The 26987-nt window shown below is 48.7% G+C and overlaps 1 long non-coding RNA gene across 1 annotated transcript; it reads left to right on the top strand.

Annotated features, from left to right (window-relative positions):
- The first annotated feature begins 23416 nt into the window (after positions 1-23416).
- Positions 23417-26564, top strand: LOC141279623 (uncharacterized). The gene is made up of 3 exons (XR_012334205.1): positions 23417-23606; positions 24086-24150; positions 24736-26564. It is a non-coding gene; the product is annotated as an uncharacterized lncRNA (long non-coding RNA).
- Positions 26565-26987: the final 423 nt, after the last annotated feature.

Genomic DNA, 26987 nt, shown 5'->3' with positions numbered 1-26987 from the left:
TTTTTTTAAACTTTGGATTTAAAAAACAAATGTAATTTTATAGATTCCCCGATATTACATATGAGGACATAAGAGCACTGAAGTTTCCTCCCGGCTCTTTCCAGCTGCATTTCCAGATATTTAAGCTACATTAGAATTACTTTTACTGTATGAAGAAGTATAATACTTATGTTCTCCTATGTCACTTTAATTCTCTCAGTTTTTCACCTTATCTTTCCTCATTCCTTGATAATTTGTTTGTCACCAGACTTGCTATTAAGTTTTAAACACTGACAGAGTTAATTAAAACAATGCAACACTGCTACACTCCTAGGAGAACCGCCAAAATCCGGACACCTGACAGCACCAAAAGCTGGGGAGGACAATGGAGCGGCAGGGACGCATTCTTGCTGACGGGAGTGTGAAACGGCGCAGCAACTCTGGAAGACAAGTTGGTGGGCTCTCACGAAACTAAACGTGCTCTTACCAGGTGACGCACCAGTCACGCTGCTTGATATTTATCCAAAGGAGTTGAAATCTCGCGTCCACACGAAATCCTGCACGTGGATATTGATAGCAGTGTTATTCGCAATGGCCCAAACTTAGTAGCGACCGAGATGTCCTTCAGCAGGTGAATGGATCAATGAACTGTGGTCCATCCAGACAATGGAACGTTACCCAGCAGTAAAAAGCAATGAGCTATCAATTCATGAAAAGCCGTGGAGGAACCTTAAATGCATGTGACTAAGTGAAAGAAGCCAATCTGGAAAGGCTCCAGACTGTATGATCTCAACTATATGACATTCCCAAAAAAGTCACACTATGGAGACAGTAGAAAGACCAGGGGCTGCCAGGGGTTGGGGGTGGAGAAGAGGGAGGGATGAAGGGGGAGCACAGAGGGCTTTTAGGTCAGTGAGACTGCTGTGTGTGATATTATAGTAATGCATACCTGTCCTTGTACATGCATCCAAAGCCATGCAACGTAGATCCCAAGAGTGGACCTCAGGTAAAGTATGGGTCTGGGCGATTATGGTGTGTCGATATAGCTCATCCTTGGTGAAGATGTTGCCAGCAGGGAGACTGCACGGGCTGGAAGCAGGCGCCTGTAGGAAGGTTCCACACCTTCTTCTTGATTTCTTCTGAGCCTAAAACTGTTCTAAAAAGTACAGTCTTTGGAAAATTGACAGCTGGTCTGATCCTATTAAATAGGTACATTTGATCCTCCTTGTAATTGTATATATAACGTCCGCACGTGTTCTTTCATTTTGCTCCTTCTGAATCCCTGCGTTTTTTAGTTTAATTCCTCTCTCAGTAAATACAATCACCAAGTAATTTTCCAAAAATGTTTTGGGCTGTTATACGCCTAAGTTTTTATATGATGAAGTAAAATTTAACTGTGTAGAAATTGCCAGTCACACTTAGGCCACGCGTTTCCCCTTTGGACCCTTGAGCATTTTCACTTCGTCTTGAAGCACCAAGTGTTCCTGTAAGAGGAGTTTGAGGTTCATCTTCACAGGTGCCTTGCTTTTTGCTGGATGTTTACTCTTTATCCTCAAGTCTCCAAAACTTTACCAAGATATGGCTCAGTGTTTGTAATTCGGTGTCATTACTTTTTCCTGGTACAACGTGTGCCCTTTGCACCTTCAGTTGCAGGTCTTATGTTCATTTTAGAAATGCTTCATTCTATCATATTTGAGTGCTTTTACTTTCCTGTTTATTCTCTTCAGTCTTCAGGCACCAATTATACTCAGTTTAGTTCTTTTCTGTCCGGCTTTATATAGTTTTCATTTTATCTTTTTTCACTAGCTCTTTTTATTTCCCTTAGTCTGGGTGATTTTCTCATACTACTGACTGTGTTCAGGGCTGTATATTCCAGTGTTTTCTAAACTATCCATTTTTTTCCCGTTAGCAGTTATATTGTTATCCTCAATTGCCTTTCTGGGTTCCGCAATCTCCTTTGATATTCTCTGTATCTCTTTTTTAGGGTATTTCTCAACCAACTGCCCCCAAAATCTGTTTATTCTTCAATTTATTTGAGAGAATGGAGACGTATTTTCCTAAAATTTTCTTTTATTGCCTGCAATGTTTCTTCTTTTGAAGTGTATTCTTCTTTGCTCTTTGCTTCTAATTTTCCTTTCCTTCTACTTAAAAATGTGTCATGTTTATGCGCATCCTTTCGTACTCTTTTGGCTTATTCTTCATATTGTATTGGGATGATTTTATCTGGATCCGCTATTTGCTTGAACACAGGGTGGAGAGGCCAGAGTGTTAGCTGGAGCAGGCACCAGCTACCAATCAGCTCTATTGCCACCAAATACTCTTCTACAACTGTCTCCCAGAGCCACCGAGCCCAAGGGCAAACCCAGCTTCAGTGTGACCACCAACGATTGTCTCTGTTTCTCGGCTTTGCACCCCTGCAGGTGCTCACTTGTCAGGTGGGCCCTCCCTTGGTGGTCTCAAGGGGCTGGCTGAATCTTCCGGCCACATAAGTCTCATTTACCCCAGCAGAAAAAAAAAAAGAAACTTCCTTCCAACAGACCAACCAAAGTGCTAGGGTTGAGTCTACTGGGTCCTGGTGGATCTCACTTGGGTCCCGTGCCTGTTCCTGAACAAATAACGTCGGCTGCGGGGCCCCCATGAGCTGCGGGAGGGCCGGCTGGTCACTGGCGGCTGGAACAGAGCCCAGGCCAGGGTCCAGCACCCATCACACACCTGATATGCCACTGCCACTGCCCATTAGGAGCCAGGCGGGGGCAGCAGGAAAGTCAGGCTCACATTGGCTGTTGGTGACAGTGAGAGCCCACCTGCGGGAGGGCTGATCAGGGGTCAGTGCTGTGCCCAGCACTGCCCATGTGTCCTTTCACTCCGTCCTCACGTCCCCCATCAGCAGGCACTATGCTTATTTCCATCTTACTGACCAAGGCCCTGGGGCTGGTCCAAGTGCATCACTTCCCAGGCGTGGTCCTGGGCCCGCCAGAGGTGACGGGGGGCGGCTGCATTTTGCGGCTGTGGCCCCGACCGTTGGTCTCATGCCCGCTCTCCTCGGCAGCAGGACCCTCTCCCGCAACACAGCGGCTGGGGCAGAGGCGGGGGACTCGCTCGGGAAGGGCTCTGCCTGCCGGACGGCGGGCGAGCTTGGCAGGAGGTGAGCCCTGAGGCCTCCACGGCGGAATTTTGAAGGCTGTTTTAATGCTTTTGGTCTCTTCTTTGTTCATTCGTTGTTTGTCCTCCTGTGATGTTTTAGTGAAATTTCTTTTGAAAACCCCAAGCTTTCTCAGCTGTGCAAAGCCGAACAAAGAGAGGGCCTTGGAGCCATGTCCTTCCCGGGCCGGTGCTCCTGGGGGCCACGGCCGCGGGGGCGCCGGTGGGGGCGCTCAGGTCCCGCCCAGGTGTCTGCGGGGCTCGTCCTTTCCCACAGAGAGCCACCGAGTCCTTCGCCATCCACCAAACGGAGGTTTACGAACAAGTATTCCAGGAAGGGAGCCGATTTACCCCTGAGAAGGACCCAAGTCCGTTCCGCTCCTCCCTGTACCCCTCTCAGCCTCGGTCCCCAGCCCTTAGGGATGAGCCTGCCCTGTGGGGTCACCTGGGTGACCCCGAGGCCCCTGAGCTTTCAAAGCAGACAGGAAGGAGTGACAGTGACCCCACAGGGCAGAGGGGACGGCTGAAAGTGGACACGAGACGCCTTGTAGCCACAACCTCGTCCAAACGCTGGTGTTCGTGTCCAGCGTCGGAGGACTTGGCGCGTTCCCACTGGGTCAGGGGGCGGGTCAGGGCGCTGCCCATCTGAACGTGGAGGGATGGGGTGCGCGGACTCTGAACGCTCAGCCGGGGCGGGGGCGGCTGATGGTGGTCTGGCAGCAGTAAGATCCTGGGGGCGGCAGGATCCCCCATCATATTGGGAACCAGGCATTGGGGGCGCGCATCCACGGGAACCAGCAGGTGCCACTGGTCGGACTCCTTTGATGGGAGGGCTGGCTTCCCAGCGCTCTCCTGGGGGGCAGGCTACGGAAGAGGGGGGCTGTTGAAGCAATAAGGGAGCTCTGATGGAGAAGGTGCAGTTTAATTGTCCATTCACGCAGGACACATCGATGGCAACGGAAGATTCTCCAGCTAACGTTGGCAATCAGTGATCACAGGCATTCCGCTGCCGTTATAAACTTCTGCTTTTAGGACTGAAAAGTATGTTTATTTTTTTCTTAGTCTAAAGCATGTTTTCTATGTGGCATTGTTGGTTTTGGGAAAATGCTATGAACTTATTATTAAAAATAAAATCCATAGAGAAATAAAATTAGATTTTTTTAAAAAATCTGAAAATGGGAGAGGTCAAATCAGATCAACCAAAACACAACTCATAATGAGTTAAATGGGGATGAAGTTGATCCCGTAATTGAGTCAAAGCACCTCAGAAATACCTCGTGTCACCCAAAGCCGTGGAGACTGGAAAGCAGGAGGTCACAATTCCCGTGACGAATGGTGGGTTTGGAGCCATAGCTCAAGGGACCTGGCCTGCAGGGAGTTTTAGAGACTCTTAGAGCAGAGTGCTCTTAGGATGGGAAAGGATGTGCACTGACAGGGTGCAGCTCAACATCTACAATAGCCTTGAAAAGGAGGGAGCGAGGAGCAGGGGCTGAGGACAGTCTCGCCGGCAGAAAGTTCGTCTTCTTTTCTCAGTTCCCAGACTCCCGAATTTTCACATTTGAACCCCCCCATTGTCTAGAGGCAATTGTCCTCTGAGGGAGGGACCCCCGGGCACTGAGGCAGGAGCGTGAGATTCCCCAGTCTGAGGAAGACGGTTAACACTCTACTGTTGGGTCCAACTAAGTAATGTTTGAGTTCCTCTCCCAGTGTAAAGACCTGTAATGCTAAACAATACATGTATGCTTTGAAAGCGTAAAATCATGTACTCGTGTGCACAATAAGGAATAAGAAATTAATCTTTTCCTGATTCAGAGTTTAAGGTCATAGTTAATGCTACTAAATTGAACGCTTTGAATATAAATGTCAGTATGGGAACTACTTCAGGAATAAACTGGAGAATGGAGAGGTTTTGTAGAAATTCACATATGCAATTTACAGACAGGCACCAGACATTCTGGCAAAGTCTGAGAAGCATTGCTCACGCACAGGAGCCCAGGTGACCGTGAGAAGTCAACGCGGGGCTCCCTCAGGAACATTCCGACTGTTCTCGTAAATGTGGGTGTTAGTGTGATGTACACACAGACGTGAATCACCATACTGTCAGAGAATATGAATTTCTTTGATGAATAGCATACTTTCATGGTAACCCCAAGAATGGATTTGTTCTTCCCACTCTAAATGTGGGAGAATTTTGAGTGGAATTTCTTGGGGAAACGCAGACAAGCAGACCACATAAATTGCCCTGATGTATCAAGTGTTTATGTGTATTATTTGAGGCCGTAACTGAAACAGGATGGGTTGAGCTCTGGGCCATGCAGGTGGAAACACTTAGAGGGAACCCTATCCCCTCTCACACACGCATCCTGAGGGAGAGATGAGAACGCTCACCAAAGGATAAAGGGCCTTTAGATTTTACCCACAAAGCAAAGCCAGACATCTCTAGTTGGGGTGGGATACTGCCTGGACCCTCCCTGTGACTGAGGGGTCTGCCCGAGGGCTACCTCCAGGGGGGTTCTGAGCTTCCCGGCAGAAGGGCTGCACATGGGACGGGCCCTCCCAACTTGTCCTGAAAACGGAAGCTGTAAGCTCCCGTCCCAACAAGGCTGGTACCAACGACTCTGACTTTGAATAAGAAACTCAGAATCGCTTTTGGCCACAGTGTTCAATGTTCCTAGTCTAAACTCTGCAGAGTTCAATTAATATACATTTCCTTTAAATGAAACAGTCTGCACCTTCACTGCGACTGTAATTCTTCCAGGATATGCTAGGAGATTTGCTTCATTCTCAGGTGTCTTTTCTTGCTCTTTTCTGCTTAGTTGATGATTTCTACTTTTTAAAAAAAAAAATTTTTTTTTAATTAATTAATTTATTTTTGGCTGTGCTGGGTCTTCGTTTCTGTGCGAGGGCTTTCTCTAGTTGCGGTGAGCTGGGGCCACTCTTCATCACAGTGCGCGGGCCTCTCACTATCGCAGCCTCTCCCGCTGCGGAGCACAGGCTCCGTATGTGCAGGCTCAGCGGCCATGGCTCACAGGCCTAGTTGCTCCGTGGCATGTAGGATCTTCCCAGACCAGGGCTCGAACTCATGTTCCCTGCATTGGCAGGCAGATTCTCAGTAGAAGCCCTCTACTTTTTTTTGAAAACTGGAGGAAAGAGTTATAGGCTCGGGCCCCATTCCTCCACAACCCACTGACTTTCAAGTTAACAGTAAAATGAGGCCAGCATGTAGCACTCAGTGAGCACTAAGTGCACACAGAGAGTGTGCTGGGCATCTTCCCCTATCATCCCATTAAATCCTCACAATAGCCTGTGGGTAAACGTTTTCCCACTGCTTCCTTCTTTTTCAAATGAGAACCGAGGTCTCCAGGAGGTTGAGGGATTTCCCTGAGCTTCCAGAGCCAGTGAGTAGTAACCCTGGGGTTCAGGTTCACAGGGGCCATGTTCTTTGATTCTCACCCTAGCTGCACGGAACCTCCTGGGGAAGGAAACGGTTGCCCAGCCCTGTGCACCACCCTGGTGCATGCACACTTGGGAGAGCCCACTGCTGGACCTGCAGGTCCCCCGAGATGCGGGCATCCACTCACCGGGCACCGCCCTCCCCGGACTTTGTGACTCAGACCAACTACCCAGCTCGTCTGCTCCTCAGGCATTTCAAACCCACGTCCCAGTTAACATGTCCCCTTTTCTGAACCAGAACCACAGGGTTCACTTCCGCCTGTGAGTGTGTTGAGTGTTCATCACGGGACATGCTTGCCATCGAGGAGGGTCCCGGGTGCCCACGGGCCCCGCCCTCTGGGCGACAACCCGGCCTGAGAACCGGAGCCAGTGACTTGTGCTGATGAAATCGTTCCGTTGTCAACCCGCGTCTTGATCTAAGTTTCGTCGTTTCCTACCCTCCTGCAGAGGGAGTGACGGGGCAGAGCTCCCTGTGTGCCAGGCCCTGCTCCATGGGCCCGGGCGCTCATTCATCATCTTCACAGCCACCGCGTCTCCTGATGCCCCCGCCTTACAGATGGGGAGGCCGAGGCACCCAGTGACTGGGTACAAGTCACACAGCAAGCGTGGTGAGCGGAGCAGGATTCAAACCCAGATCAGCGGGCCCCAGAGGCGGTAGCTGTGTCCAGACCCCCACTCCCCACCCAGGGGAAGGAATGCACCACACGTTTCTACACCTGCCACAAAATTAGAAAGCCAGGCGAGCGGTGAGAAAAAAATCACCAGTCATTTCTCTACCCACTATTTTTTTTCTTTTTTATTGTAGCACAGTTGATTTACAATATTATATTAGTTTCAGGTGTACAACATAGTGATTTAATATTTTTATAGAATATACCCCATATAAAGTTATTATAAAATATTGGCTTTATTCCCTGGGCTGTATAGTACATCTTTGTATCATTCACTTTATACCTAGTAGTTTGTACCTCTTAACCACTTACCCCTATCTTGCCCCTCCCCTCATCCCCACTGGTAACCGCTAGTTTGTTCTCTGTATCTGTGAGTCTGTTTCTGTTTTGTTATATTCATTCATTTGTTTTATTTTTAGATTCCACATATAAGTGACATCATACAGCATTTGTCTTTCTCTGACTTGTATCACTAAGCATAATACCCTCCAAGTCCACCCTTGTTATTGCAAATGGCAGAATTTTATTCTTTTTTATGGCTGAGTAATATTCCATTGTATAGATACATCACATCTTCTTTATCCATTCATCTGATGGTGGACACTTGGGTTGCTTCCCTATCTTGGCTATTGTAAATAATGCTGCAGGGAACACACGGGTGCATGTATCTTTTTGAATTAGTGTTTTCGTTTCCTTTGGATATATGCCCAGGAGTGGAATTGCTGGGTCATATGGTAGTTCTATTTTTAATTTTTTGAGGGACCTCCAAGCTGTTTTCCATAGTGGCTGCATCAACTTACACTCCCGCCAATAGTGCAGGAGGGCTCCCTTTTCCTCACACCCTCACCAGCATCTGTTATTTCTTATCTTTTTGACAGTAGCCATTCTGACAGGTGTGAGGTGGTATGTCACTGTGGTTTGGATTTGCATTTCCCTGATGTAATTGCTGTAGGTAGTATGGAAACTTTAACAATATTAGTTCTTCCAATCCATGAGCACAGTATATTTTTCCACTTATTCATATCATCTTTAATTTCTCTTGACTATGTCTTGGAATTTTCAAAGTATAGGTTTTTCATCTCCTTGGTTAAATTTATTCCTAGGTATTTTATTCTTTTTGATTTGAATTTAAATGAGATTGTTTTCTGGATTTCGCTTTCTGAGAGTTCTTTATTAGTGTAAGGAATGCAACATATATCTATATATTAATCTTATATTCTGCAAATTTACTGAATTCATTTACTAGTCCTATTAGTTTTTTTAAATTTATTTTTATTTTATTTATTTTTGGCTGCATTGGGTCTTCGTTGCTGCACATGGGCTTTCTCTAGTTGCCGTGAGCAGGGGCTACTCTTCATTGAGGTGCGTGGGCTTCTCATTGTGGTGGCTTCTCTTGTTGTGGAGCACGGGCTCTAGGCACGCGGGCTTCAGTAGTTGTGGCATGTGGGCTTCAGTAGTTGTGACTCGTGGGCTCTAGAGCGCAGGCTCAGTAGTTGTGGCACATGGGCTTAGTTGCTCCGCAGCATGTGGGATCTTCCCAGACCAGGGCTCAAACCTGTGTCCCTTTCATTGGCAGGCAGATTCTTAACCACTGCACCACCAGGGAAGCCCAGTTCTATTAGTTTTTTGTATAATTATATAACTACATGACTGTACAGTATCATGTCATCTGCAAGTAGTGACAGTTTTACTTCTTCCATTCCAATTTGGATGCCTTTTATTACTATTTTTCTTATCTGATTGCTGTAACTAGGACTTCCAATGCTACGTTAAAAAGAAATGGCGAGAGTGGGCATCCTTGTCTTGTTTCTGATCTTAGAAGAAAAGATTTCAGCTTTTCACCATTGAGAATGATGTTCACTGTGGGCTTGTCATAAAAGGCCTTTATTATACTGAAGTATGTTCCCTCTGTGCCCACTTTGTTGAGTTTTTCAATCACGAAATGACCTATGAGGTGATCATGTGATATTTTATTCTTTATCTTACTCATATGTTGTGTCACATTTGACCTGTGGATGATTGATTTGTGGCTATTGAACCATCCTTGCATCCCTGGGATAAATCCCACTTGATCATGATGTGTGATCGTTTTTATGTATTGTTGCGTTCAGTTTGCTAATATTTTGTTGAGGATTTTTGCATCTGTATTCATCGGAGATATTAGCCTATAATTTTCTTTTTTCGTTGTGTCTTTGGTTTTGGCGTCAGGGTAATGCTGGCCTTCTAGAATGAGTTTGGGGGTGTTCCTTCCTCTTCAGTTTTCTGCAATTGTTTGAGAAGGAGCAATACTAACTCTTCTCTAAATGTTTGGTAGAATTCCCCCGTGAAGCTATCCAACCCTGGACTTTTGTTTGTTGGGAGTTTTTTGATTACTGACTTAGTAACCAGTCTATTCAGATTTTCTATTTCTTCCTGATTCAGTCTTAAAATAGTGTATATTTCTAGGATTTTATCCATTTATTCTAGGTTGTCCAGGTTGTTGCGCATGGGATCCTCCAGGACTTTTATTCAAAGGAAACTTGAAAACTCAATCACTATAACGATGGTTTGTCCTGATAGCCTTTTGATCAGAGGAATTTTCCAGGACAGTCAGAAACAGGGAGTAAATAGGAACGAGGCAAACAAATGTGACAACCGTGTGTCTGTTTGGTCCCTTTATTTATGTCCTGTCTTCTGTCTTTAGATTAATTTCCACATCAGAAGCGGTGGAGGCAGTGGCTGTGCTGGTCTTTAATTAAGCGTGTGCACGTGCATGCGTGTGCGTGCGCGTGTGAGTGTGTGTGTATGTGCATGTGCGCACTTTTCCTGATGGTAAGCTGAAGAGAAAGAATTTAATCACATAAACAATAAACAAGGTTCCCCATGGTTCTAAACACCAAACAGTCACCGACACTCCATCTTGCCACATGTCCCCTGGGTTTCATGTCACAGTTACAGACTGTCCTTGGGAGAGTCCAGCTCACTGGGGTCAGGCTGGTTTACTCACTTCTCCGTCCTTCCTCCTCCGTGCTCTCGAAGGGGGTCAGGGGATCACGGCCAAAGCAGCTCTGGTTCCATGTCGAGTGCGCAGACCCAGCATCCACTCCAGAGGCAAAAGGCTGGTTTTGTGCCTTGTGGGCCTCCCAGCCGAGAAGTCCATGCTGTCTTCAAGTGCTCATCGGAGACACCTGGCTGGGAGGTCCAGGAAGGCCCTGGGGCCACACCTCAGGTGGTTGAGGCCCTGAACTCGTTTCCAGAAGACCCACCTAGCCCTGGCTCGTGTTGATTTATTGTACTCTTGGCAAATCACTTAGCCTTGTTAGATCTGTTTTCTACTTACTTCACAGGATTATTTTAGGAGCTGAAAGCTCCAAGTAGACCCCAAAGCTCGGCTTGCCCATGCTGAAACATCTCTATAATCACAAACCTTCTGAATGACCTCCGGTGAGGTGCACTGTCTCCAAGGACTGACGTCCGAGTGCAGAGTATCACGAACACCCTTAAAATGAGGCCAGAAAATCTGAAATTGGTGTCTCCTTTGTTTAGGTTTGTGGTGTTAAGTAAGTAAAAGCAGGCCGATGAATTGATCTCTGGGTGGGTTTACTTCACTGATCAGCTCCCACCAACACTCCGCTCGTTAAAAACACGCAGGATGAGCTGCCAGGAGAAGCACGGGAAGTCTAATGGGAAACATGAGAATAAAGACTCTGAAACACACTTAACTGGAAAACATCCCCCGGAGTCAGTACCACACGTGGAAGCGAAAACACTGAGTGAAGAATATTTATTACAAAATGTGAAGGCATGTAAAAAATCTGTCTTGTAGAGGCAGGAAAACCATCTCAGGCAAACATGATCTTGCGAGGAAATGTTTTTATAAGGCAGGTTGCGAGTCTGTTACAGCTTTACATGGCCTAATGGTTAAATATATCAAAGGGAAAAATCATAAATATAGTATGATTTCATAAGCTTTCACTGAAGTCCATTTTTCACGTCAAGCCCATAATGGGTTCTCAGAAGAGAATGGGTGAAGGTGAAATTTCAAGAGGAAAGAAAGGTCTAAATTTACCAAGATGCAAAAAGGGAGGAAAGGGACAGTTCTTGCAGGGCTCTTGAAAATCTCAGTTCACAGAAAGTACCTTGAGCTGACAGTTGCACAAATGAAAGGAAAAAGTTCAAAGTCAGACCAGATAAGTAGGACTTGGAAAGTGAGACCAGAGGTCACAGTGAGATGGAGCGGGGGCCGCCTCACCAGGAACGCATCATTTTTATGTGGGTCCCACCGCCTGAGAGGGTGAGAGAGGTCGGCTCTGTATGGGAGGCCAGGGCACACGCCTCTTGTTGGGCATGTGAGTATTCTGGAAGTGCAGATTCTCTTCCCCCAACATGACCACCAAGGAAGAGGGCCGCGCCTCTTGGGTGGGCGGCCTTGTGCCACACCACACAGCCTCAGGGGCAAAATTACACAGCTACCCTGTCTCAACTGTTCCCGTGGAGAGAGCTTGGAAAGCTTTTCCTTAGAGAGGGCCTGGGGAAGACTGTACTATTGGGGTCATTTCATGAGGGATGGAGGAAAATGAATAAGCCCAGGGACACTGCCTGCCACCCTCGAGGAAAATCTTGCCAACTAGGTTCATCTTTGGTGCCCACAAAGCCACCTTCACAGCAAGCAGAGTCCCCAGATCAAATAGGTAACATCTCTTACCTGTCCCGTCTTTCAAAGTATATAGATGCCCTCGTGACTCATAAAGTCCAAACTCTTTTATAATTATGATTAAAGTCACAATAACTTAGAGTCACGCATTAAACCATCAATGCATTCTGAAAGTTACCGATACACACATAGGAAGACGCCCCTGAACTTTCCAAAGGTGTTAAACTCACACGGGTTGGGAGCATGTGCTCCAGAGCATAACATCCCAGAGGCAGCAATCTCTTTCCTCTCCTCACCACGGGAAATGTGCTTGGAGAGCCAGCTGGGCTCTGCCTGGTGTGGGAACAACCACTGATAACTGGCCCCAGGGACCACCGAGAGCTCTCCTTGGGGGACTGCAGACTCAGAGAGATGGGCTCTGAGGCATCTAGTGGAGAGAAAATCATACCCGAAGGCAAACGAGTTTTTTAAAGAAAAATGTAGACGGCAATAACAGCAAGGAAGGAGCTTTGGGACAGAGGACAGATGTGGGGCGGGGCAGAGCTGGATACAAGTAGAAAGTACAGGCATCTGGCTGAGAACTGCTCCCAGCAGGAGCAGCGACAGGCAGCCTGGCTCACCACGCCTCCTCCAGGTGGGGTGCCGGTCCATGAAGGTGTTCACATCCTCACCCCTGGAACCCATGACGCTACTTTAGCAGGAAAAAAGGAAATCTGCAGGTGGAATGGGAGACTATTCTGGATTATCCAGGCAGGCCCAGTGTGGTCACCTGGGTCCTTAACAGCAGAACCCTTTCTTGGCTGTGCTCGGAGACAGAGATGACGTCGCCAGCTTTGGAGAAAGGAGGCCACAAGCCAACGACTGTGGGCGCCTCTAGGAGCTGGAAAAGGCAAAGCGTGGGTCCTCCCCGGAGCCTCCACAAGGGAGTCCAGCCCTGCTGACATAGTGATTTTGGCCCAGTGACACCACCTGGACCTGTGACCCACTGAACTCTAAGGTAATAGGTTTGTGTTGTCTTCAGCCACTTAGGTTTTGGTATTTAGTTACGGTAACAATAGGAAACGGATAAAAGCCTTCACCCCACCTGCATCACCAGCTGGGGAGCTCTTGAGGGCAGTGCTTGGCCTGGTCCTTGGGGCCCAGGACGCCCAGAACTTTCTTTGCTGTGTGGACCTGAGGACTGGAGTCTTCGCAGAATGAATTCAGAGGGCCGGGGCGGGGCAGGGGCCAGAACCGCCGATACTCACGGAAAGCAGAAAGGCCATCTGACAAGTGGCCGTAAGAGGGGCCTGTAGGAGGTCTGCCCAAGCAAGAGAGCTCCCAAGTGGTAACTCCAACATCTCTTTAGGAATTAAGCCAATTACTGAGGGGAAGTTGTTTAAGAGGAAAGTATATTCTTTGCAAGAAAAGAAATTAGAATAAAGGAGCAAAATAGGATGGAACCGGGCCATTTTCAGGTCAGTAAAACTAATTCACTGGATTTCCTTTTAATGCCACCCATTCAACTCATTTAAAGGAGGACTCTTTTCACAGTGCCCGCACGTATAAGGATGGGGCCAAATGCCCTGGTTCTCCCTGGGAAGCATATGCTCCCTTGATCTGCGTGCTTGCTGTGTACTAAATCGCAGATTGCAGCTCCTTGGCTCTAAGCTCCAGAAACTGGGGTTATTTGTAGGACAGAGACGCATATAAATCACGCCTGGGTGTTGGGCTCGGCTCGGCCGGGAGAGCTCTGGGGCTGGTGTGACCGTGTGTGCGCCGAAGCCTGGGAGCACGGAGGCCCAGAAGCTCACCCACTGATGCCGGCTCACAAAGCTGGTGCCACATGCAGGAGAAAAGCCCGCAGGTCGAGCAGGAACCGACTGTGATGGTGGCGGTGACGTTTGGTGGCTCCCCCTTGAGCACACAGCAGAGCGACTGGGACCCCAGGGCCGCAGGAGACGGGTTTCCTGCGACTCCGGGCGAGTGTGGGTCTGGAGCAGCGGTCAGAACAAAACAAAACCAACGGGGGGGGGGGGGCGCCTCCAGGAGCCCCAGGCTGGGAAGCAGCTCCGAGGACTCTAGGGGCCCGGAATGTGCCCGAAAGGAGGGGCGCCTAGGCAGGTGGCTGCGAGCGTGGAGAGCAGGGTGCAGCTGAGGGAGCCGGCGGCTTTGACCGGCGTCTGCAGCCAGGCAAGGAGAGGAATGGATTAGGCCGGCTGGCCCGTGCCCCCCACCCCAGCCCTCTCACCTCTCTGCCGCAGGGGACTGACTTTCCAACTTCAGACTACCTGTCAGAACATTCACAGCCGGGGACACGCCGAGCCACGACGTCACGTGTCCCCCGCTGTGTGCAGGGGGGCGGGGGGCGCCGTAGGACAACGGATTATACACCCAGGCTAAGCCCCTGCAGAGGGCTCAACGTCACTAGTCATCAGGGGAATGCAAATCAAAACCCCAGCGGTTAGGATGGCTGTTACCCACGAAAGACAGAGGCATTGGTGAGGGTGTGGAGAAGCTGGGACCCTCGTGCACAGTTGGTGGGAAAGTAAATTGTGCAGCCTCCACGCAAAACCGGAAGGAGGTCCTCAGAAACTTAAGCAGAGGGCTTCCCTGGTGGCGCAGTGGTTGAGAGTCCGCCTGCCGATGCAGGGGATGCGGGTTCGTGCCCCGGTCCGGGAAGATCCCACATGCCGCAGAGCGGCTGGGCCCGTGAGCCCTGGCCACTGAGCCTGCGCGTCCGGAGCCTGTGCTCCGCAGCGGGAGAGGCCACAACAGGGAGAGGCCCTCGTACGGCAAAAAAAAAAAAAAAAAAGCCTAAGGCAAAAAAATAACACCTGAAATAATGCTTTTGATATAATGGGTGCCTAGTAAATTTTTAAAAATATTATTTCTCTCAAGACAAATATTAAATGATATCACTTTTATATGGAGTCTAAAAAATAATACAAAACAGGAACAGACTCACAGACATAGAAAACAAATTTATAGTTACCAAAGGGGAGGTGAGGAGGGATAAATTAGGAGCATGGGATTAACAGATGCACACTACTATACATAAAATAAACAAAAAGGACTCACTCTGTATAGTACAGAGAATTATATTCAATATCTTATAATAACTTTAATGGAGCTTAATCTGGAAAAGTGTATATATATGTATATGTATATATATATATATATATATATATATATATATATATATACATACATATACATGTCTGAATCACTTTGCTATACACCTGAGACTAACACAATAGTGAATCAACTATACTTCAATAAAATTAAAAAATATATATTATGTCTCTCTTGCAGAGTCAAAGGTTTGCAAGTTAGTCTTGGCCAGTGGCAGAGAAAAGTACCAGAGACATTGTACGATTGGAAAAATAAATACATACGTTTCAGTAGTTCTACCTTTCTAGTTTCTTCCTTTGGCCCGGAGGCATTGTTTTAAAGAAAACTTTGTCTTTTAGGCAGCAGCTTAGGTGAGGGGTAAGGGGTGAGCTGGCTGGTGGGCAGAAGGTTGGTAACGAGTGTTGGGAGCCCAGGGAGCTAGTGGCTCTTCTACTCTTGATTTTTTCTTCTTTCTTTGTCCTTCCCCATCTTTGGGTCTCCCTTCTCCTTGTTTAACTTGACAGGCAAAGTGACAAAGTTCAAGGCTTGCTCTCTTTCAGTGACATTTTTCAAGGTGGAGCCTCTCATCCAGCAGTCGTGGCTGAGTTTTGCTCAAAAGCCCCCTTCTTCCCGGTCATCTTATATCTGCTCATCATATCCCTGACCCAAAAGGATACGCAGTTCAAGGTGCTGGACCATGCATCCTCCTCTATTCATCCATTTTCACAGAATCAAGGCACACAGAGAAAAGCAAGACTGTCAGATTTGTCTCAGACCCTGTGCGTGATTTTATTCTGACTCGGAGCTTGTATTTACTTCCACGGCTGGAAATCCCGCCTGGGGCCAAGTGAGATGTTTACCACATTTTCCCACATTTTAGAGCGAGTTCTCTAACGTGGGTTATGTAAGGCAAACTTTGGGGTGAACCTGGAAATAACGAATATTCGTGGCCTCTAGGATCACTGTGTCTTGGAATGCTCAGGAGTCGAACTCAAATTCCATCGACATGGGGGAGACCCCCACTTTTCTGAGAGTGATGTGGGCTCCGCGACCACGGTTGCTGGGTTTCAGGTCTCACTGTCCTCTTACAGATAACGTCTCTTCAATGACTCCTGGATTACTGAGAACACAGCTCGCCCTTTAAGTTCCTGGCGTGTGTCCTGGTCCCTAGAGCCGGTCAATGCTTGCTTGGGCTTCACCGTGGAGTTTATGCTGGAACATTCCATGGCATGCACAGTGGGGGTCCCAGTGAACACCAGAAGATTCTGAGGGAGGTGGGACTGGCCCCGCCAGCCAGCTGCCTCTCAGATGCTTATGCGAGTGTCATTGGTCTGGAACCGAACTGACTGGAAACCTCACATGAAGACAGGATTTCTCCTTCCCGAGTTTTTTCAAGATTTTCAGCAGTAGAGACCACCTCAGAGGGTGGTGACCTCAGAAGTCTGTGTGTTTTCAAAGCTTCAAGTGACCCCTGAACACCAGAACTTTCAGGAAGCCCTGGTGGTCCTTCCCGAAGCATCTTCCCTGCCAGGAACGTGGAGCAGGGCCCTGTGATCAAGTCCAGTGCAGTGAATGAAACCAAGTCTGCTTCTAGCAAAAGGCGTCTCCCCACCTCCAGGAGTCTTGTTACTTGAATCAGATTTTTGCACAACCAAATTTCAGGGCAGCAAAGGATCTGAACAGCCCTGGGAGGGGTTCCTAAGTGACACTGCCACCCTCCAGGTGAGATGCAGTCCCCAGCTCTGCAGAGCGATGACCTGGGCACTGGTCCCCCACCCAAATTCCACTTTCTCTATTCCCAGCCCTAGTCCTACGGGATATATTCGTCTTTTGTTGAGAAGAATGTTTGTGGTTTTTGTTGTTAAGAACTGCTTTGGAATTCTTTCCCCCGGTTCCGATGATAGGCTGGGGTGGGAATCCGTAAGGAGGTTAAGAGAGAACCTGGATTGTTCAGCGAGAGAGACTCAGAGACACGGAGCTGGGAGGGCAGACGCCCGGGGCGGACAGGAGGCTGTGGAAACGCAAGCTGTGCCTCGCTCCTTTCCCACAGACCCAGAAGGGGCCTCTCCGGAGCCTGACTGCAGCGCACCTCCCCTGCAGGGTCTAGAACGGCCACACGGGACCTGACCACATCCAGCCCAGACTGGAGACCGGCCATCTCTCCCATGGGGTCCCCTCAGAACCACACAGAGACTAGAGTCCCAAAAAGACGTGCGATCAAAATCACACACTTTCTAGATGAGAGGTGGTTTGGGTTTTGCTTGTTTGTTTTACAAGAGGACGGAAGCGGGATGTCCTCAGGGGTCAGAGGACAGGTAAACGACACGCCTGACCACCCCCCACGTCCGTCGCACAGTAGACCAAGCGGCCCAGTCGCCACAAAGTCTCCTTCTGGAGCAGCGATTGAGGAAAATTATTTTTAATAATTTCAAAAATAAATTTCTGTCAAACAGAGACACAGTGACAGAAATGTGGGGACCGACCAGGAGGGCACAGGATGGGGGTCTGTGTGTCCCGGGGGCCCCGGCAGACCCGCCAGGCGTGGCCCCGTCCCTCCAGGGCCCTCGTGGGCACAGCTCTGAAAACATTCACATGTTTTTGAAAAGTGTAACTGTTCAGTTCAGGAGCAAACATGCAGACCCATGCAGTCTCCCAATGTAAGTGGCTTAGAATCCCTACCATTATTGGCGAGTGCTTGTTTCTGGAAAGCAAATAAGATGAGAGTTAAGAGCTGGTGATCAAAGGGACGCAGCATTATTTATAGTTTCCTACAGTGGCAGCGGCTGGCAGGCTCATTACTGCTGTACAGAAATCAAGACCATACGATTAGAGACACTTTCTTTGATCGTTTCTCTAAAGCAATGCCATTGTCAGTGGAGGGCTTCCCAGAAAGGCCGTGTAAACTAGGCCAGAAAGCACAGCACAAAGGACATTCAGCTCAGCTTTACTCCAAACAGACTTCAAAAACTCCTGCGAACAAACGTTTCCGCCTCAGCTGTGCACCAGGTCTGGGTCGCCGGCCCGGGCTCGTGTTCCAGGGCCAGGGCTTCGCCAAAGGGTGCAGTGGGGCATCTCCTGGGTTTCCACTTCAAGAAATACATGCAATGTGAGAAGCTGAGGTCTCACTGTGGAAACAATCTCGTCTCTCCACCGCGGACGTCATCGATTGAATCGTTCGGCTTCCACCCAATCTCCTTGGCGCTGTCGCCTGGTGACAAAACGCAGACAGTGCTGGTGTCCACACGGCACATCGGGCGTGTCCCAGGAGGCACTGCTGTCCACGCGTCACCCGCCAACTGTGACTAGAGGCTGACATGTGGCCGGATTCCGGGCCAACAGGACAAAGCTGCAGGAAGCTTGGAGGCCTGCAGACCTGTGCATCCGCGAGTGCGGGTTTTGCGGACGCTGTCTCACCTGCACCCAGAGCCGACTCCAGGTGAAGCAGGGAGGATGCAGCGGGACGGATGCAGCGGAACAGAAGGGGGTCCATCACTGATACTGTTGGGCATCAAATTAATCTCTTTTTTTTAACATTCCAATTTATCTAAATTTGTGGATATGTAAATGTCTAATTTCAATCTCTTCCCATAAGACAGTGACATAAGCCCTGAAAAGGAAAAGAAAAAAAAAATCTGCTAAGAAAACTTGAGACTTTACGCCATTAACTGTCTTTGTGAGATGTATCTTTCACATAAAATAGTAAATATAATATCCATGTTCTATTTAAATAGTAATAAAAATCCCCATGTATCTTCCAAAGGGCTTAAGAAATGGAACATCCCCAGTGATGCAGATGAAGCTTCTTTGAACTTTCTCTTTCCACCCGCCCTCCAACCCAATTTACTGCCATCCGAAATATTCTGATGATCATTTCCTTGCTTTCCTGATAGACAGTTGGATAGGTAGATGGTTAGATAGATGATAGATAGATAGATGTAATATAGATATTACATATGAACACGTACGCACACATAGCGCAGCTCTACATTTTGGTCTGCTTTTCCTCTGCACTTTATTTAACTGGAATTTTATGTTGTGCATCTTTCCGCAACCTTCTTTTTCACTGAAGTGCTGTGAAACGCATCCGTGTTGCATTCACCAAGCAGCTCAGTGTCGACCGTCGCTGCGGCAGGTCCCAGCCTCTTGCTGACTGTGCTGCTTCTGTAAACTGCAGGTCCCCAGCTGTTCCAGAGCTGCGCGGGTGTGGGTGCTAACGTGTCTTGGTTCACCGGCCACGGTTCCTCTGGGAATAGAGTTGCTGCCGCACGGGGGGTAAGTGCGTTCAAGTTCACCAGGTCATCCCAGATCTTTTCCAAGCGCCTGCCTGTTCACGCCCCGCACATGGGGCGGTGCACGGAGCTGGGCCCACACACCCTCCCTCTGCCCCCGGCCCCACCTGACTCAGCTCTGGCCAGTCTGGCCAAAGCGCAGTGGGTTCCCTGGGGGCCATTTGCCCGGCCTTTGCCAACCAGCTGAAGCATCTTTCTCATGACGGTAGGCTATACATGTTTCCTCCTCCTCTGTTAAGTGTTTCGTCCAGGCTTTTGCCCAATTTTTTATTGGGTTGTTTGTCTTTTTATTGTAAATTCTTTGTGTGTTCTGTACACAAATTCTTTATTATTTTTATGTAATAAAAATAATTTAATTTTCTCCCAGTTTTTATCTTTCTTTTCATCCTTTTCATTGTCTTTTGAGCAACATACATAATTTAATCAATTAAGTTAAAATTAAATTCTTAAATTTTAATGTGATCCAATTTATCAAGTGTTTTCTTTAACATTCGTGCGTTTTTGTCTTTTATAATAAATTTGTCCCTGTTCTAGGTTTGCAAAGGTATTTTCCTATATAATCATCTAAACAATGTATACGCTTGTCTTTCATATTTATTTGTACTACCTGGAACTGATTTTTCAAATGGTGTGAGATAGAAATTCACCTTCATTCTTTTCCATATGTATAACCAGCAGCGCTGACTTTTCAGCTTTGGTCGGACTTGATAATCACTGACGTGGATGGAAGGACTGAAATGATGCGTTCCCTCAACAGCCGCCTCACCTCCACACCCTAGAGAGGCCACTCTTGGTGATTTGTCTGTAAATGGCCAGGACATCTTTATGTAAATACAAGAAGCCATGAATATACGGTCCCAATTTTCCTTCTTAGCGCAGCTCTCATGAGTCTGCTTCCTGAAAATTAGTGGCAGAGCTGGAGAGGGTCCCCTTCTCTGCCGGAACTGCTGTGTTGTAGGGGGCAACCCTGCGAGGGGGGGGGGCCGGGGCCAGGTTCAATCCCACCCAAGCCCCTGGGCTTTGCAGAGCCAAAGGCCAGAAAGAAGGAGGGTGAACTCCAGAAACGCGCGAGCCTCAACGGCACCTGCACGTCCCCGGGAGGAAACACCACCCGCGAGGTCAGGCTGCTCAGGACGTGGGCAGGGAGCCACCCTAGCCTGCACAGGGTGGGTGCTGGGCTCCCGCCAGGCGGGGACACACCGTCCACGAGGCTGGGTGAAGCTCCAGAGGATGTTGAGGACGGGCCCACGTCAGCCCGAAACGTGGAAGGTTCTGGACCCACCGCACCCGAGCCCGAGCAACGTGACAGCTCCAGACAGACGGCCCTGCCTGCTCCAGACGGCAGAGCTCAGCACCCAGCGGCACGGGGCTCCCCGGGTCCAGCTTCATGTGAGGACTTGCGGGGACACCGGAGCAGGAGACCCGCCGTGGGACCCGCCGCCCAGGCTCCCAGACCTTAGATAAAAACCATCCTCCACGCGTTTCACTGAGGTCTTTCTTTGACTTCTACTCAGGGAAAATCGACATCCCCACGATGACACGTTTTCCACCCACGATCACGGCATCTCTTACCATTTGCTCAACTGTTTTTGTACTTTCAGAACGTTATACGGTTTTCCTCAAGTGCGTTTTGCACATCTCTTGCTGGGGTCACTCCTTGGCCTTTTGCCGTCTTTAGCGCTGTCGTAAGCGGAGTCCCTTTATTTCCACGTTGGACTCTGCGCTATCTGTATCTGTGATGTGCGTTATCAGTTGTCTTCGGACGGGCATGCAGCCCACACCCCTGGAACAGTCCCCTCAGTAGAGTGTCTTAAGCAGCAGGTTCTAATCTGCTCATTGTAAAGAAAACCCCTTAGGTTTCCAGAAAGAAAATTACTACAAAGAAATGAGAATTAGATGGACTTCAAAACACTGAGGAGGAACGGCTTTGACTCCAGACTCTGTGCCCAGTGGGACTGCCATTTGAGAATAAAAATACAATAAAGACATTTACACAGGCAGGACCCAGGAAGCCAAGGCCACCACGAACTTCCTGAGACCCTCCTCTGACCCAGCACAAGCTTTCCCCTCGTCAGGTACACGTGCCATCCCTTTGCACCGAATGTCCTGCCTCATCCCCCAGCCTCCTCCTGCAAATGTCTGTTTTCTCCCCGAGACTCCATCCACGTGTCCTGTGAGGGGCCTCCTTGGGCAGGGGTGGGGCCCCTCCCGGTCCTCAGTGCCCCGTCCTCCCCGGCCTGCACAGCTGCCCGCTCTCCCTCCCTCCCTCACCCCTGCCTGTGTGGAGCAGCTTCTCTGAGAGATGGGACATGGGTGATGCTGAACCAATGGAGAATAACTCCTCGAGTCCTCTGCCCATTTCTGAGTTGGGTTGGTTGTCTTTTTGTTGTTGAGTCGTGGAGCTCTTTGTATATGCTGGATAGTAAACCCTGGTCAGATGTATGATCTGCAAAATTTTTCTCCCACTCTGTAGGTTGTCTCTTCACTTTACTGATAATGTCCTTTAATATAAAAAATTACTTAATTTGTCTATGCTTTTTCTTTTGTTGCCTGTGCTTTTGGTTTCTCTGAACACTTTAAATATTCCACTTCTCTCTCTTCTTGCCTGTGTGCCTTCAGATGTAACTCTTACCTGCCACTTTCTCTCTCCCTGCTCCTCCTGGAGTTCCCACGATGAGTGTGTTGGTCCTTTTGATGGTTTCCTCAGGTGCGTTAGGCTCTGTTCACTTTTCTTCACTCTTTCTTTCTATTCCTCAGACTCAGTAATTTCCATTGTCCTATCTTCAAGTTTGCTGAGTCTTTCTTCTCTCTCAGATCTGCTTTTGAAACTCTGTGGTGAATTTTTCATTTCCGTTATTGTACTTTACAATTTCAGAACTTTTTTGATATCTATTTAGGATCTCGATTTCTTTATTGATGTTTTCATTTTGTTCAGACATTACTTCCTCGACTTTCCCCACATCTTCCATTAGTTCTTTGAGCATCTTTATGACAGCTGTTTTAAGTTTTTATCTAGTATATCTCCCATTTTTGTTTCTCAGAGATCATTTCTGTTGATTTATTGTTTCCTTTATATCAGCCATACTTTCCTGCTTCTTTGTATGCCCTGTGAGTTTTTGTTGAAGACTGGCCATTTGAACTGAATGATGTGGTAACTGTAAATTGGACCCTACTCCCTGCCTCGGGGATTGCTGGGTTTTGTTGTCATTTTGTTTATTGTTTTATGGTGTGTATCTGTGTGTCTGTGTGTCTGTGCAGGCTCTCTTTATACTGAGGACCAAGCTGAGGTGTAGAAAGTTCTTCTCAGGTACCTTCTGAGCCTTTCCTAGGCATGTGTGGTCACTATTTAATGTTCCCCACGTACACTCTGGTTTTTTAATGGACTAGTCTTTTATGTCTGGCTCCCAAAGGGGAAAAAGGGAAAAATAAAGGGGGAGAGTGTCATCCTTTTAAAATTATTTAAATGTTTATAATAGCGTTATAATAGCCGAAAGGTGGAAATAACCTAAAATGTCCAACAACTGATGCATAGATGAACAACCTGTGGCGTATCCACAAGATGAGATGTCACGTTACCACACGAAGGAATGAAGTGCTGGGACTTTCTACAACGTGGTTAACCTCAAGGACATTATGCTGAGTGAAGAAGTGAGTCACAAGAGACCACACAGTATATGATTCATCCACAGGAATGTCCAGATTAGGGAAGTTTATAGACTCAGAAATCTGCAGAGTAAAAATGCTGTTTAGGGCTGTAGGGGAGGCATGAGGGGCTAAAAGAGTATAACTGAGGGGTGCAGGGTTCCTTTCCGAGGTGGTGAAAATGTTCTGAAATAGACAGTGTGTCTGTGGATACATTAAAAACCATTGAAATCAGACACTTGAAGTGGGCGAATTGTATAGTATGTGAATTAGATCTCAGCAAAGCTGTTTACCAACAAAAACAGGATGATGGAGACTTGAGACAGTGTGTATCACTCCTGCTAGAAGCTTGACAGTGGACGGAGGAGGGCAGTGTCTTAAGAAGAGAGAAAGCCAAAACCCAAATTGTCCTGATGGAAGAGGCTGTGGAACGTGTCTAGGCAGGAAGGGAGGAGCCAGGGGAAAGGACACTACAGAGAGTGGTGACAACTGAAACCTCAGAACAGATGGGAAGTGATGAGGTCCTGGGGGAAAGCATCACTGCTCTCCTTGGGCCAGGTGCTCAGGAGGTGAGAGCTTGTGGAAGAGGCAGAGATGGGGCCCAGACCCCCATCCACCCAGGAAAGGATCTGAGGCCCAACACGGAGAGGCAGGTCCCAGCCGCCCCGCTGTCACCTCCGCTGCAGGGCCCTGTCCCTTTACCTGGTAACTTTAGAAGGAGCGGGGAGGGCCGGGGCTGATAAAACTGTGTGAGTCAATGTCACGAAAAGCAGACGGAGCGGGTGGTGAGCAGGAGACTGAAGGTCGGCAGCTGGTTGAGTTTTATCTGCTCTTGCCAGGTGGGAAGGCGTGCACTTTTTACGTCTTCACTAGGAAACCTAGAACTTCTGGCCACAGATCACTCACACCGCTTCCGATGCTGGCCGGGCCCAAGTGGGACCCTGGCCCGAGGCTGCGGCTGCATTTAACTCCGCACTTGATGAGACAGCTCGAGTGTATTCAGCTCTCCAAGGAGTCAAACAATTAAAACCCCAAGAAACACCGACACGCTGCCTGGAGTATAAACATCCAGGACGCCCAGACCCTGACGCCAAGGGTTTGGGAAGCCCTGGGTCGTTGTGTTTTTGACCAGGAGGGACTAGGGGAGCGGTGTGAGTTCTCAGCCACGGGTGTTGTCTCCACAGGGAGCTGGACGCCAGCTATAAGACGTGAACGATGCTGAGGTCTGTGAAGCGCCCTCCTCCATAAGGTGAGGCGATTGCTGTCATTCCCACCTGGCCCCGAGGGGCTGCTCTCCTTAGAATGAAGTGAAGCCGCACGGCACATCTAATTAGATTTCCCCTGCCAGCCGCAGCCACTCCCAAGCTGTCTTCATAAGCTCGTGTTACCTGCAGAAGTTTGCCTAAGGCTTTGGGGAAGTCACTGAATCATGATTCTTCAGTGTTTGAACATGTTTTGTGTGTTTAAAAAACATCAAAATATTGAATTAAGCAAAGCTACTAGGGTGACTGTAACTTGGGAAGAGCCAGGTAAGCTGTCACAGACGAGGGAGACCGAGATACGGAGCGGGGGGAGGGGGGGGCACAAAAAGTCCCGCCCAGAGTTCGGGTTAAAATGCACGCAGGTACCTGCGCACACAGGCAAAAGCCCGGGGCGAGTGGGGGCAAGACCCTCAGTTGTGGGCTTTTCTACTGGTAAGTCATGTGAGTCTGCCCCCAACCTGCCGGAGGGAGCAGAGGGTCTGTGGTCTGTGGTGAGATGCCACAGGCTTTTTAGAAACCCTTTCCCTCAGCTTTTCTTTATGGTTAAATTCTCTCTCTTTTTTAAAAACTAGACTTCGCTCCTTAAGAAGTTTTGGGTTCACGGCAAAAAGGAGCAGAAAACACAGCGGGTCCCATAAACCGCCCCCCTGAGAGTCTCCGCGTCATCAGCGTCCCCAGAACCTGCGCTGACACGCAGTTCAGAGCCATAAGCCCTTGTTCGAAGTTCTCTCGCCACACAACCTTAGAGCTCTAAGGACAAACAAAAACATTGAACCTCTGGAGAAGCTCTGTAAGTTATCCAACGAAATGGGAAAACAGAGCTCACACTTACGGAGCACCTGTCGCGTGCCTGTCGCTCACATGTGTGACTGCATTGTCTCCTCAAGTTGGTAATCTCCCCTCCTTTGGACATTTTTATGCACTTTCCAGATGACAAAATTGAGACCTAAGAAACCAAGGTCAGAGTCCCATTTCCAGTAAGATTGAACATGGGCTCTTTGCTGTGGGAGCCGCCACTCCCCGTGCGACACCTGGCCGGTTCCTCGTGGTCGCAAAGGAAGCAGCGCCCACTGCCCACCGGAGGAGCTTCTTCTCGGGGCCGTTCTGAATCCCCTCTCCTTTAATCCTGCTCCGTCCTCGGAGGGACTGAGGCTGGCTGGTCACCATCTGACCTAAAACATTTCACTTAAGACTTTCGTTTTGTGGCCGTGACTGAAGGTTCCCAATTTCTGTCGTCTTCGTTAGAACTACTGCTTCCTAAGCCTTGAGACTTGATTTTTCTCCACTGCACCTTTCAATGCGAGGCGGGCAGCCTGTGAAATGCAGAGGACAGACATTGAACAGAGAGATTAGCGTTCAAACCCGACTTCTATCATTTCCAAGCCGTGTGAAACTGAGCAAGTGACTTTCTCTCTTTCTCTCGGCCTCAGTGCCCTCACTTCTGAAATAATGACAATGGTCCCAATGGTACCCAACCCCCGGGGTGCTTGTGAGGATGAAAAATGAAGCCTGTACAGCCCCTGGCCACGCACGTGTGCTACCAAGTGGGGGCATAATTAAGTGATGCCTGACTCGGTCGTTGCCCAGCAAAGATTTCCAGTTGGTTCTCTGAGACACAGTTTGTATTATCGGCAAGATCCTGACCAGCAGCCCTCCAGGTGCGCACTGTGTGTGGTCGCCCTGGACACGCTGAGAGCCCCGCTCTGGAGCCAGGCCTGTATCCAGGGTACCGCGTGGGCTACACCGCGCCAGGCTCCGGATTTGCGGGAGATTTTGACCCTCTCCAGCTCTGAATCACACACCCAGCCCATCTCAGCCTACGCAGTGCAGCCCGGGTATCTGCGCTTTACAAGCTGTGCAGGTGTTTCCAACGCAGGGAGTCGTGGCTGTGAGGATCTCGGCGCCTCTTCAGAAACCATTCGGGGGCAACGCTCAGTCCCACACGGGAGGACACCTGGCAGAGGGGCCAGGGCTGGGAGGGAGAATTCGCATTGTGACATCCTTCTGCAACTGTTTAAATTGGAGGAATGAATTTTAAAAATAAGTGATTAAAATTTAAAAACAGACCTTTTCTACTTTTACACGCGGGGCTTTGGAAAGTTGCACTGGTGCAGAATCGTGAGAGTTGTCGTACGCAGAGCTGAGCTCAGGGCGCTTTCCTGCATTCGAGATTTTCAAGGCATTCTGGAGCCCTTTGCAGAGTTTGGTTCATATGTCACTTAAACATGGAAAACTCTTTATGTAGCTTTTGTGTAAAAAGGCAAACCGTTTGCTGCTTCAGGGGGCGTGCAGGGGGCTCTTTAACCCCTCGTCCCAGTGGTGGGAGCCCCAGGGCAGGTCCCAGCACCAGGAAGGCTTGTAAGAGGGTGGGAAAGAGCCTTCGCGAAGACTCAGAAATCACTTCCAGGGGCTGATCACCGAAATTGGCACGTGACAGCCAAGTTCTCCCTATTCTCTAAAAATAAAACCCTTTAAAAGATTTTTAAGAAGGGAAGAGAAAATGTGATTTTTTCCTCATTTGTCACAGAACACATCCAGGCAAAAAATCGAGCAAGGTATTGAACAATTAACTAAAGACTGAACAAGGCTTTGAGAATTTGGAATGCACTTCTGAGTAGTTCGAGTGACCAACACCCCCGTCAGTGCTCTGTGGCCTCCTGTGGCTGGTCAGCGGAGCGAGAGGTCCCCAGGCTCTGGTCCTCAGGCTCCTCTGCGTCTGCTTCAGCCTGAATCCTTACAGCGTGTTCAGTTTTAACCATTTATCACCTGAGCCTTTGGCTCCCAAACCTCCTGAATGCTCACAGCTTGGAATCTCTGGTTCAGA

Source organism: Tursiops truncatus, chromosome 10, assembly GCF_011762595.2.
Source record: "Tursiops truncatus isolate mTurTru1 chromosome 10, mTurTru1.mat.Y, whole genome shotgun sequence".
Taxonomy (NCBI): Eukaryota; Metazoa; Chordata; class Mammalia; order Artiodactyla; family Delphinidae; genus Tursiops; species Tursiops truncatus.
The sequence above is the reverse complement of the archived record's forward strand: the minus strand, read 5'-3'. Positions and strand labels throughout refer to the sequence as shown.